Below are 13,437 nucleotides of genomic sequence, written 5' to 3'. Positions count from 1 at the left end.
TTGTCATTGAGTATGTGAGGAAATGTGTGCCCACTGCACACTGGATATAGCAAACTTGAGTGGAAAAATAAGAGAGAAATTGTGTTTCAACACATACCGGTGAGAACCTACTTAGATGTTTTGATTATTGTGTATATATTAACTTGAATTTCAAAAGAATTAAATCCTTGTTTCCCCCGCTAGTGAGATGTCTAGATACCTGAGATTATTTCAGGAAACAGGCCCTTGTTACTGAGTTGTTGTAGTATAAATGAAGTTTGTAAGTATCTTCTCTGGAAAACTCTCACGAGGCTATAACTCGTCCACTAGGGAATTCCTAGTGGTTCAAGGCCTTGTTGCATACGGTCAATGCAACCGCACTCTGCGAAATGAGATTTAGTATGACAACACATTTTTGACCACTTATCAGTTTAATGTCTCTTCTTTGCTTGAAGACAAGCAAAGTGCTGTTTGGGGGTGGTGTGATAAGCACCCAAAACTGTAATATTAAACCCCGAGAGACATAGCATTTTGATCAATTATGTGTTTAATAATCATGTAATAATTATAATTTCGTACTTTTGCAAGTTTCCACAGTTAACATGAATATAATGATAAAACATGCATTGAAGTATGGGAATACTGGAATATTTGAAGTTTCCCACTCAACCCCAGTGAAGCCCAACAAAGCCTGACTAGAGCCGAAGTTTCCAAAATAACAAAACCAGTGCAGAACGGGTCCACATATAAAGAAGCAGCAAACTTCCGAAGCTCACATCTGATAAATCTAGATGCCGACGTTGGCTAGTGAACTGCCAGAGCAACCAGGGCGACGAACCCTACGCAAAGACAGAAAATTGTGAAAACGCCAAAATCAGCGCCGCCACTGGACACACTAAGTGGACCCACTCGGCGGGCCCAAAAGGCATGACGAGTCAGCATAAGCAGGTGGCAAGTGATGGTCACAAATTTGTGCCACCTTGCAATGTGAGAAGACACGTACCTGTTCAAAGATTGAAATGAAATTGAGCAAAGGGACAAAAGCAAAACATAAAAGGACGAAACATTAAATGAAGTTTTGTTTCGTGGAAACAAAACTTTGGTTAAAGGGAATTCACATGCAGACAAAACTTTGAATATCAATTTGAGAAATGGCCAAAACTCAATTAAATCCTTCTCCAGTCATCTAGCCTATATATATGAGAGGGGGTCTTCAGATATTCTCCTTCAGCAATTATGTTTTAGCTTATGCCTTAGTTAGTTTTCATTCCAGCACATACATTCCGTCCTTTTTATTTCAGCAGCTTAAATATTGTAAGTCATTTTCTTCTTAATGAAAGTCATTTCTTTCCAAGTTTAATTTCTGTCCTGCATTTATTTATTTAATGTATACAGCAAGTTTAATTATTTTTCCAATGACCATGAGCTAATCCCCCCCCCCTCAGAGGGAGGGTTATGATGCTCGTGTGAAAATCCGGATTGACTCTTTAATATTCTAAAATTACTACTTAGGAATTAGGTGTAGATTAGACATCCGGTCCCAAAATGACTGAGACTGTACAAAATTGGAGTAATGATGCTCCATAACAGTCTCGCGAGAGACCCAAAATGTCTTGTGCGCGACTCTCTGGTGTCAGACAGCTCTCCAATTGGTCCAGCTGATGTAGAATCGAGCCAGGAGCTGAAATAATATTCCAGAGATGAAATATTAGTTCAACTTCTTATGCTAGTGCGATGCGGCTCAGAGATGTGGGCATTTCGCTAGGGATCAATACTCGACGTCGTCTCAGATTTGTCTATGAACTCGAGACGAATTAGAGCTGTAGTGATGTGGTAATATAAACTATTAAAAAATGATTCTTGCATGAGCATGATTAACCCTCTCCCTGTTTCTCTATCTTTGTTTATTTACATCGAAATCACCATTAGTTATTTACATTATTTACATTTCCCTTAAATTAATTAAACAAACTAAAAAACCTAAAATCCTACTCACTAAAGTTGTAATTCCAGTTGTGAACCTTGCCGAGCCCTAAGGTTTGGACGATCCGTTACTCGACCTATCCTACCAAACCAGAGTGTGTAAGGTAACTTGACTAAACGAACGACTGTACGGACTTTGGACTTTGGTCTTTGGACTGTGGACTTCGGACTTAAGTAACTAAAACAATAAACGTACAAATTAACGTTTTATCAGGAGGCAACACTACAAAATCAAAATTAAACAATCATGATTTATTCTTTAACAAATTTGAAATGATAAATAGTATAACCAATATCAGTTAGGAACTAAAAATAATAATAATAAATATTCGAATAAATTTAGCACAAAATGCAACGGTATCCATTTCATTTCAATGAAACCAAACGAAAAAAATATATTAAAACAAAAAAACACCATGTTAGACATTTTGTCAAACATCTAGTGCACTAGCCTTCATCAAACTTATATTTAAAACCAACAAAATCAACAAATTCATTGACATAGTCTCGAAGTTCTTTTATGTATTTAATCAAACAAACATTACACTTTAATTTACAATCGTTTAAATCCAACATTGAACCAAGTAATGTTCCCATTCGTAATCTATGGTAGAGCACTTCTGTCAATCTTCCAGCGTTGGCTTTCAAAATCTATTTAAGGAAACAAATCCACTCAATCTTGTAAGCAACTACAAGATGATGGAGTGAGATACATGTTTAGGTTATGGGGCGTTCTAATTTTTTACCCGTTCTTTTAATGGGGACAGCTGAAGGGGGTTATGGGAATGAGATAACATAAAGTGCTTCCTAATCTTATGCCCTTTCTTTGCCTAAAATAGGAAATTCTTTTGGTTAGGACAGTTTTCTTATCCTACTTCTTCCTCGTTTCTTACTACAATAGGTAAAATCCCCCATTGAATACAGTGGGAGTTCTTAAGAGTAAGTAACGTTAAGTTTTTTGGGTGTATCTCTAAGGTAAAATCCTTCACTGTTTACAGTGGGAGTTCTTAGAGATAGTTAAGTGCCGGCTCTGTGGGTACCTCTAAAGGTAAAATCCTGCACTGGTAACAGTGTGAGTTCTTTAGGGGGTAGGTAGCCATGGCTGAGGTTCCTCTAGGGTTTGGGGTTGGACGTCACCAAAGAGGTGGAGTGGAGGTTTTAGATCAGACAGGTGGGAGTAACACGGCTTCTACAAGTGCAAATAAGGAATCTTATCTCAATATCGCTAAAGGTAAGCTGAAACAAACAGTGGATGTATCTTCTTTACCCTTGCCGACAAAAAAAGATGACAAACCAGCGATGAAACTCTCTCGTGAATCAGTGGAAAAGGGAATAGAAGCTTGCAAGTTTGCTCTGATAGCGAGGTTGGATGTTACCACTCTCAACATTAGCACGATTAGAAAGACAGTTGATAGTGAATGGGCTCTGACAGGGACACTAAAGTTATCACCTTTGGGGAAAGGGTTTGTGGTGTTCAGGTTTGATAATGAAGTAGACTTCAACAAGATTTTAGTTGGAGGTCCTTGGTATCTTCAAGAACAGTTGATGAGATTTTTCAGATGGGTGCCGAACTTTAATGTTGAGACGCATAAACAAACTTCTGGTTATGTGTGGGTCAAGTTTCCGGGGTTACCATTTGAATACTGGGAAGTGGATATTCTAATGAGTTTGGGACGAGGTTTTGGATGCCCAATAAGAGTCGATTTGAACTCATTTGAACGCATCTAATGGATACTATCGAAAGTGTATGCGTCTTTGTAGATATTGATCCGTCGAAACCTATTCGGATCAAATATTTGTTGAAGTGCCCGAAGTTAGGTGTTGAATTCCTCGCGTAAGGTACAGTTTGGAACATTACCCAAGTATTGTAACCACTGCAACATAGTAGGGCATCTAGTGGCAGAATGTAGAAGAGTGAACAGAGGTGGTAATGCAGAGTCACAGCAAGGGGTACAACAGAATGCACAGGGGCTGGATAAGGAATCAGTTGTTCCAGAATCACAAGGCGCACAAGTTTCTAATGTCCGGATTTCTAAGAGCCAACAAAGGAGGAATAAGAAGAGAAATAAGGCAGCAGAATGGAGGCAGAAAAGTTCTGAGGAAACTGATAGCACCAGAACAAGACAAACTCGAGTGCAAGACAACAACACCAATAATAATGAAAGGAATGGAGACAGAGAGAGAGCGGATGATGGGATAGATGGAGACCATAATGAGAGAGCACTAGAAGGCAATCAAGAGGAACAGAGTAATGGGGGTCCGACTTCTAGTAGTAGTAGTATGGTGGAATGGCATGAAACTCGTTTGAGTGCTGACCTTACAGTAGAGCAAGCTATGGTAGTTTCTGAAAAGGAGATGAGTGCAGACTTAGTTCAGAGGCTAGAAGAGGAGCTGCTGCAGGCGTTTAACATGGAAGAGAGTAGATTCCACATGCTGTCGGACATTAATGAGATGGAAGAGTTTATAGAAGAAGAGGTCATGGATGGGGATATGGAATTTTTTCATGACCAAATAGTTGACCCTGTTAATGAGATGTCACTACGCGACACCAACTACGAGAAAACCAAAGGGATGGTGACAAGATCGTAGAGTGTGTGGTGAGAAGTCGAATCAAGAACGTTCACCCAATACTCGAAACAAAGGGAAGAAGGGTAGGGGCAGACCTAAACGCTCCAAGAACAAAAATCGAAGATGATAACATCCATGGGCTTTTGGAATGTCAGAGGAACGAATGACATAGAGAAGGCGAGGGAAATCAATAAAGTCAGAATAAATAAGAAGCTGAGTGTTTTCTGTTTATTGGAAACTAAAGTGAGACAGGAGAAGTATGACTTGATTAGGAATATTTGTTGTCCACTCTGGGCACACACAAATAACTATAATAAGGATCCGGCAGGTCGAATATGGGTGTGTTGGGATCCGTTCAAGATCGATATAGTAAAGTTGCATGAATCTGATCAATTCATACATTGTCAAGTTACATTTAGGCCAACCAATGAAGTATTTTTCTTGTGACGGGGTGTATGCAAGGAATTCAAAGATGCTCGGGCTTGGGCTATGGAGGGAAATTATCTGCGATACACAATAATCAAATCCACGGTGCCTTGGACTGTGGTGGGAGATTTTAACAACATCTCTAAAGCTGAAGAGAGAGGGTGGCAAACCGGTACATCCGAAAGTGAAGTAGTGGATTTTGTTGATTGCATCCAAAGCGCAGGATTGTCGGATCTAAGTTTTAATGGGTTTTCTACACGTGGAATAACAAAGTGGTGGGAAGAGGAAGGATTATGACCAAAATCGATAGATGCTTGGTTAATGGTCTATGGAATAATATATACCCTACTTCAAGGGTGGAGTTTTTGCCGCAAGGAATTTCAGACCACTCTCCAGTGTTACTTTACTGGTATGATTATAACAGTAAAGCTTTGCCATTCAGATTCAAAAATCATTGGGTGCAGCACAAAGAATTTCAGGAAATGTTGTCGGAAACATGGGCAACACAGCTTTTTACTAATCCGATGTATCTACTGATTCAAAAGCTTAAGCTCTTGAAGGATAAAATCAAGCCTTGGGCTAGGAGGAATTTTTCTGACATCCACACAAGAGTGCAACAGGCGAGAGAAGTGCTATATGATTTGCAAAGACAAGTGCAGAACAAGCCTTGGGACTTGAACTTAGGACAAAATGAAAGGATAGCTCTGGAGAAATACAGTTAGCTAGCAAGAATTGAGGCTGAGGAGATTAAGGAGAAATATGATGAAGCGTGGGTAAGGGAAGGAGACAAGTGTACGGCTTTTTTCTTTAAAGCTTTGGAGGAAAAGAAGGCCAAGAGTGGCATTTGGTGTCTGCAGAACCAAAGTGGTGATTCTGTGACTGGTCAAGCAGAGGTGAGCAAGGCGTTTTTGGAATTCTACGGCGAGATGTTGGGGTCTGAATCTGACGAGATAAGTGGCAGAGGCTTCTTTAACAGCTTAAAAGTCAAAGCAGTGGTATCACCGAACATGGCAGCAGAGTTAGGCAGTGATATATCACCGGAAGAAGTGAAAGCAGCTCTCTTTGGCATGAATAAGAAGGCAACCCCGGGACCAGATGGTTTCACACCTTTCTTTTTCATGAGTTGTTGGTCTATTGTAGGGAATGACTTTACGCAGGCCATTCTCAATGCTTTTAAATTTTGTAAATTTCCGAGAGGTGTTAATGCCACTTTTCTCTGTCTTATTCCTAAGGTTCAAAACCCCACAAAGGTTGAGGACTTTAGACCTATTGCTCTATGTAACATGGTGTATAAGTGCATATCTAAGATCATAGCAAATAGGATTAAGAAAGTGATCAATGATATTGTTCATTCTAACCACCAAGCGTTCATTCCCCGACAGATCTATACAGGACAATATCCTTCGTCTCATGAACTCCTCGGAGGCTATGGCGACAGAAGTATGGTACTCCCGGATGCTCTATAAAGCTGGATATAAGGAAAGCGTATGACTCGGTGAGTTGGGAGGCTATACTAACGATGTGCAGAGTTTTCAATTTTCCGGAAACTATAGTTAAATGGGTAGAGATGTGCATTGCGACTCCTTCATATTCTATCGCGATCAATGGAGCTCCGGAAGGTTTCTTTGCTGGAAAAAAAGGTATTCGCCAAGGTGACCCATTATCACCGTATCTCTTTGTGTTGGTGATGGAAATCCTAACTGCTATCCTGATGCAAAGCTTCAATAACAAAGATATCCTTTTTCATTCCAAATGTAGCAAGGTGAGGCTGTCTCATCTAGCTTTTGCAGATGATGTTCTCATGTTTTGCAAAGGTGATAGTGCATCAGTGACAGCGATTAAAGCAGGATTAAAAACCTTTGGAGATGCGACAGGGCTAAAAATCAATACTCACAAGACGTCTTTACTAGCTGGAGGCCTTAGTCATCCGGATGCAACAGCTTTAGCAGAGATTATGGGTATTGATTTGATTAAACCACCAGTAAGATACCTTGGGCTTCCACTCATCTCGCTAGGGGGATTAGAGAATGTCAACCGCTAATAGAGAAGGTTACTAGTAAGATTTCGAACCGAAGTCAAAGTCCGTTGTCTCATGCGGAAGATTACAAGTTATAAACTTCGGTGCTTCCGGCTTTTCACACCTTTTGGTCCAGAACTTTCATTCTACCTTCTATGGTTCTTGAACAAGTGCAACAGATATGTGCAAAATTTTTGTGGACTGGGTCTACAGAGAGGAAAGGGCATCACCAAGCTAGCTGGAGTTCTGTTTGTCTGTCTAAGGAGGAAGGGGGTCTGGGAGTCATGAACTTACAAAGGTGGAACATTGGAGCTTATTGTGGGTTGATTTTTAAGGTGGTCACAAGAGAAGAAACGGTTTGGGTCGACTGGACATGGCAGCAGCACATTAAAGAGAAGTTTTTCTGGTCCATGAGTATCCCAAAAGACTGCTCATGGACGTGGAGAAACATCTTGGAGACAAGGTCTGAAGCCAAAAAGTTTATCAGGTATGAGATTGCGAATGGGGAAGACACTCTTTTATGGCATGATATTTGGTGTTCGAGATCTCCTTTGATCGCAGACGCAGAAGCAAGAGATGCATGGGACTATCCACTGAATGCTATAGTAAGTATCCTTATATCCGATGGTACATGGAACTCAGAAGTCCAAAATCTGCAGGCGGCAAGTTTGAGGAAGGAAATCACTGAAGTGCAAATCAGCTCGCACATGGAAAAAGACTACATTGTCTGGACTCCTCATCAAAGTGGCAAATTTACTTCCAAGAGTGCTTATGAAGCTTTGACCAGAGCAAGAGAGAGGAAACCTTGGTGCAGTATGGTATGGGGAAAGTGGGTTCTGCCACGCCATTCCTTTTCCACTTGGCAGCTATTTTCTAATAGTATACCAACACAGGACGGTTAGTGCATAAGAGGATCCTTAACAGTCGATGTCTTTGCTTATGTAACGATAGCGGGGAATACTCGGTAAGCATTTATTTTTGAGTGTCAATACTCAAGAAATTTCTTTGAAAGGGTGAAAAGCAGATACTAGGTATTCACACTGATGCCTCCAATGCGAATAGGGAATGGGTTTCGATTATCCAACAATGTAAAAATGTTGAGGTGGGGGAGATATATAAGGTGTTCATATGTGCATCGGTGGATTATATATGGAAGGAACGTAACTCAAGACTCTTTCGACATGATGGAAAACCTCCGGAGTCAGTTTTTAACAAGATGGTTAGAGATTTGAGAAACTATCTTCAGGTGCTTCGACTGGAGCTCAGAGAGAGTGCAAGGGGAAGAGGGTTGTTGCTTAGAATTGGGATCACCAGTGAATTCAAGCAACAGATGCAAACGAACTGCACATGGATTCCTCCGATTGGTATGAGATTGAAAGCGAACACTGATGGAGCCTTGAATAGCCATGGACCGGGACATGGAGGAGTGATAAGAAATAATGAAGGCAGGGTTATGGCTGCATTCAGTGGAAGTGGTGGTATGGCGTCAGTTATATTCCAAGAACTAAAAGCTATAGAGGTATGTCTTGATCGATGCCTGATAGAAGGATTCTTAGAGGTAGAAGTAGAAGCGGATTCTATAAGAGCCGTCAATGCAATCAACAAAATTGAGGAACCTCCCTGGTATTGTCGAGATGTTGTAGCGGCTATTGAAAGGATGAAGGAAAGATTCAGTTTCATATCTTTCTCACATGCTTTTCGAGAAGTGAATAGGGTAGCTGATTATTTTGCTAGTTTACATAGAAGTGATGAAAATGCTGAATTTTCTACTGTACATTTTGCTTATCCTCTGGATTTTGTTGTACAGAATATTGTAAATGAGGATGAGAGGGGTACTATATATGTAAGGAAAAGTTAAATTAATACAGGTGGGGGTCGGCCTAACCCTAGCTTATTTGGAAAAAAAAAAAAAAAAAAAAAATAATGTTCCCATACCCCGAATTCGATAACATTATTAAAAGAAGCAAAATAGTGTCAAGAAAACTAAAGGCTAATATTCATGTAAAGTAATAACATTAAATTCATTTTATCAAACTAAAAAAAATTGCATATGCATCATCCAAATCTACATCAGAGGCTTGAACATTTATTTCCATATCAAACTAGTAAACAACCCACCCCAAACCAGGAACAAATTTGTAATATGAGCAATTCGAACATTTACCACATTCCAGAATGAGAATTAATTTGTGGACATACACTCAGAACCTGTCCACGAGACATCAAAGGCTGATTGGTCCACATAAGTACTTTAAGATAGCGGACCAACAACTCAAACTATACTATTAGCTTTTATTTTATTTTTTTCTCTTGAGAAAAATGGAAAAAATAAATAGAAAAGGTAAAATAGATTCATCATAAACAAAAAGGGGAAATCATATAGTACCGTACTCCTCCTCCAATCACCAATGATATTGTGTCTTTTTCTTACAAATATTCTTGTTGAAGTAGTGGCATGGTGTACTATTTTGAAATTAGGCACTTTCTTACAAAAGATTGGTGAATACCACAATTCAAAATATAGTATCGAAATCAATTCAAAACCATCACCAAGAAAATTTATTTCTAGAGCAATGAAAACTTAATAGACATTGAGACGAAATTAGGAGGTCTACACACCCAAATATTCTTAGTCTTGATTTTCGGGGGTTGTTATTTGTTTTTGGGTATGAGATCAGTTTGATTTTTAATAGAATTGACATGATGGGTTGGTCATTATCTTGTGAACGGATTGATTTGAGCTTGAGGTTCATTAGTTAATCATTAATAACATGAGCTCCGACCGCCACCTAAGTGGGGGAGAGATGGAGAAGATAAACAGTGTCGGTCATTTATTTATGTTATTTTGTTATATTTCTTATTTTATTTTGCTAAAAATAAATGTTGATAGAGTAGTTTCAGTTGTTGGGCCACTAACTTGACGTGCTTATGTGGACCAATCCGCCTTTGAGTGTATGTCCACAAATTCATTCTCGACTAGAATAACTAAAAATTGAAGCCCTATGCCCCTATTCCAAATTAACTTAAAAAAACTTTACTAGAACAATAGAAAACCAAGAAATGAGGCTCAGCCCCTTGGTTCTAACTTGGTTGAGTATAAACTCCCTCCCATCCACCCATATCACATAACCTCCCTATTATTTAGGTCTTGTTAAATAACCTCCCTGTTTTCCAAAAAAATAGATAAAATCTGGTCTATTTTTATTTTCCATTTTATCTTATTTCTTTTTTTACCTTTTTAGGATTGAAAATTTCCTGACTATATGTAAATGCATTTTTACATAGTCATATATATATGTAAAACTATATTTGCATAGTCATTGGAGCTATAAAAACTTAAATTTACATAGTAACTTTTGGGATTGAAAATTTCCCGACACCTGACAGAATATATGTAAATGTATTTTTACATAGTCATATATATGTAAAACTATATTTATATAGTCATTGGAGCTATGAAAACTTAAATTTACATAGTAACTTTTGGGATTGAAAATTTTCCGACGACACCAGACATAATATAAATTTAAAATTTCCTATGAAAAATAATTTCGTATGAAAATTTAAATTTAAATAGGTTAAGAAGACTATGTAATTTTATATTGTCATATGTAAATACAAATTTACATAGGATGACGTCAGCCTGATTTGTCCTTAAGCCGAAATTATAAGTAAAGATTGATGGCGTCAGCCCGGTTTTTACAGGGGTATTTTGGTTTATTTTGGCTTTGATGTTATGTTTTAAATAATAGGGAGGTTTTATGCATTTGTTCGCTTACAAAGGGTTTTTGTGCAACCATTTAAGTACTAGGGAGATTAAACCTATTGTTTGATAGAAAACTATCACAAAACGTGTTATATTGTTAGTCTATAAGTGTAAGTGAACTATAAACACACAAGAAACCATTAAAGTTTTCCAATCTACAAGTTTTTCAATTCATTACAGAATAACAATTGGGCCAATTTAATTTGCGTAACAAATTTCGAACAAAAAACATTAAAAATCGAAATTGAAAGAGAAGGGAGTAGAAGAATACCGAAATTGGGAAAAGGAAATGGAGAAAAGAAGATGTGAATTGACTGTCGGCAGAGAGCGGCCGTGAGTTGAGCGTGAAAGTTTTCTTCTTGTTCATCAGAAAGGTTTTCCTTTTTACCTGAGAAAGCGGCCACGAGTTTTTCTATTTTTTTCCTTTGTTCATCGGATTTAATTGAGAAAGTGGGGTACTTTAAGTTTGGATTATATGGAGGGGTGTATGTCAGGGAAAAGATATGGAATAGGGGAGGATCATAAGAGATTCTGATGGCAGAGTACTGTTAGCCTACACTGGAGCTGGGTGTTGGGGAAAATGATACCCATCGATCCCCACTAAGATAGCTTGTACTTGGACAATCTACTTTTCTAATAAAAAAATCTAATCATTCACTACAACCAACAACCAACCCAACCTTCTTAAGCAATCAACAACTACCACATACAAATAATAACAAAGCAAAGAAAGTGAAACATACCACAACACAAGATGTAACGTGGTTCGGCTAATGATGCTTACTTCCACAAGAGCAAATCCTTTTATAAGTGTGGGAAGGAAGCTAGATTACAATCACTCCTCTCAAATCTCTCCAAACTTACTAGATCACCCTTCTCTCTTTACAAGTTTTTTCTCTTTGCAAGGGTTTCCTCTCAATTTTTCTTGCTCACGTCTGAGGAAAAATTCAAACAAAAGGCCTATATTAGCGCATATCATGCATAGATGTAATTAAAAATTAATTTTGTAGCAAACTACCAACATTCAGGATGCCATGCTAACTTAATTTGATTTTCAGATACACTCAATTATGTCTGTGGTATACTATATCCCCATATCAACCAGAATCAACCAGTTTTATCGCCAAATCCACATTAACCTTCCATGAAATGCAACTAAAGGTAAAAGAGATTATTTGATAAGCTGTCAATTATATAAAACTGAAAGAACGAAGTAGAGAAAAAACTATGTACCTGAAGTATGATTACAGAATTGCATATTACATTACACAGTTACATTGTGATGGGGCCTAATTCACAAGAGAAGTCAGAACTACTCTTTATAGAATCCAAAAGAAAACAAGGAAGATCATCTTGAGATGACTTTCATGAATGGTTTCTTGAAGAAAATATCCCCACTGCTCTATCCAACAATGAAGGGCCATTGTCCGATTTCTCTTGTACATCCCCAAATATTATCTGCGTAAGTATAAGAAAGAAACACACGATTAGTGACATGATCCAAACACGTGACTACAAAACCAGTGAGACAACCACACACCGATCCGGATAAAAGACAAGTAAAGCAATCATGGAATGATCGGACTTAATATGCTACCTAGCTTTACTATCAAACTGTTAGATAATTAAGCAAGATATAACAGCTCACCCAATTGAAGGGGAGCCATAGTGCATCATATCGTAGCTCGTCTCTATGACTTTTTGTTTTGTTTGCTAGATATATTAACACTGCATTTGAGTTTGTTCATTGAACAATATGTAAATGTTAATTTTCAAAATTAGTCAAGAAATTATATTGATCAACTAACCTCCGTGTCTTGACATCACGGATCGACTAATCTGTTCTTTCGCCCGACAAAATATCTATTTGGTCTCTCCTTGTCATCATAGAACACCTTCCACAATCTAGAAAAAAATGGCAAAACAAGAGAATCAGAGGAACTGAACCTCAGTATAACTCAATAATTGATCACAATAGTATATCGTCCCGAACATAACAAGTGTTTATCGGTTCACACCTCGGATAGCATCTAAAAACAGCACCAAAGCAGGGAATGGTCTCATCGAGTATACCGTTGTAAAAGTACTTTACAGAGTATTATCCAAAAACGCGTTTAATTTCAGCAATGGTCAAATTGTGCGTTACTAAGAACAAAGATGCCACTTTGAGGTATATAGATGAAACGCGTGTTTATCGTTTGTCATAATTTTGCATGGCTTATCTTCACTACACCGGAGTCCCACAAGCCAATTATCATATTTGTTTTCAGCATCTCCATTTGATAAGTTACATCTTCTATTAAGGCATGCTTGTTCAAATCTTTTTCATATCACTATAGTCAGTATTACACCCACTCTCTTAAAGACTTCAACCTAATTTGCTCCATTTTACGAGAGCTGTTTTACAAGGCATGTCCCTGTTTCCTTACTTACATCCATCGCAGAAAAAAGATAGCCTAATCAATTTACTTTTCAATATCTAGTGAATAAGACTGGATTGAAGACAGAAGAATGATGTACCTCAAAAAATATCTACGAAGTTTTTGAACACACCCTCGATGTAAAATGTGAAAAAATATCTACGCAGTTTTAGATCAAACATAACTTTAGATGTAAAATGTTTTGACTTCTCGATGCTGTGTTCTTTTAAGAGTGTTCTAGATTGAAATCTCTAATATAATACCAAATAATTTAGTAT

Source organism: Coptis chinensis, chromosome 4, assembly GCF_015680905.1.
Source record: "Coptis chinensis isolate HL-2020 chromosome 4, ASM1568090v1, whole genome shotgun sequence".
NCBI classification, from domain to species: domain Eukaryota; kingdom Viridiplantae; phylum Streptophyta; class Magnoliopsida; order Ranunculales; family Ranunculaceae; genus Coptis; species Coptis chinensis.
Note: the sequence above shows the minus strand (reverse complement) of the source record.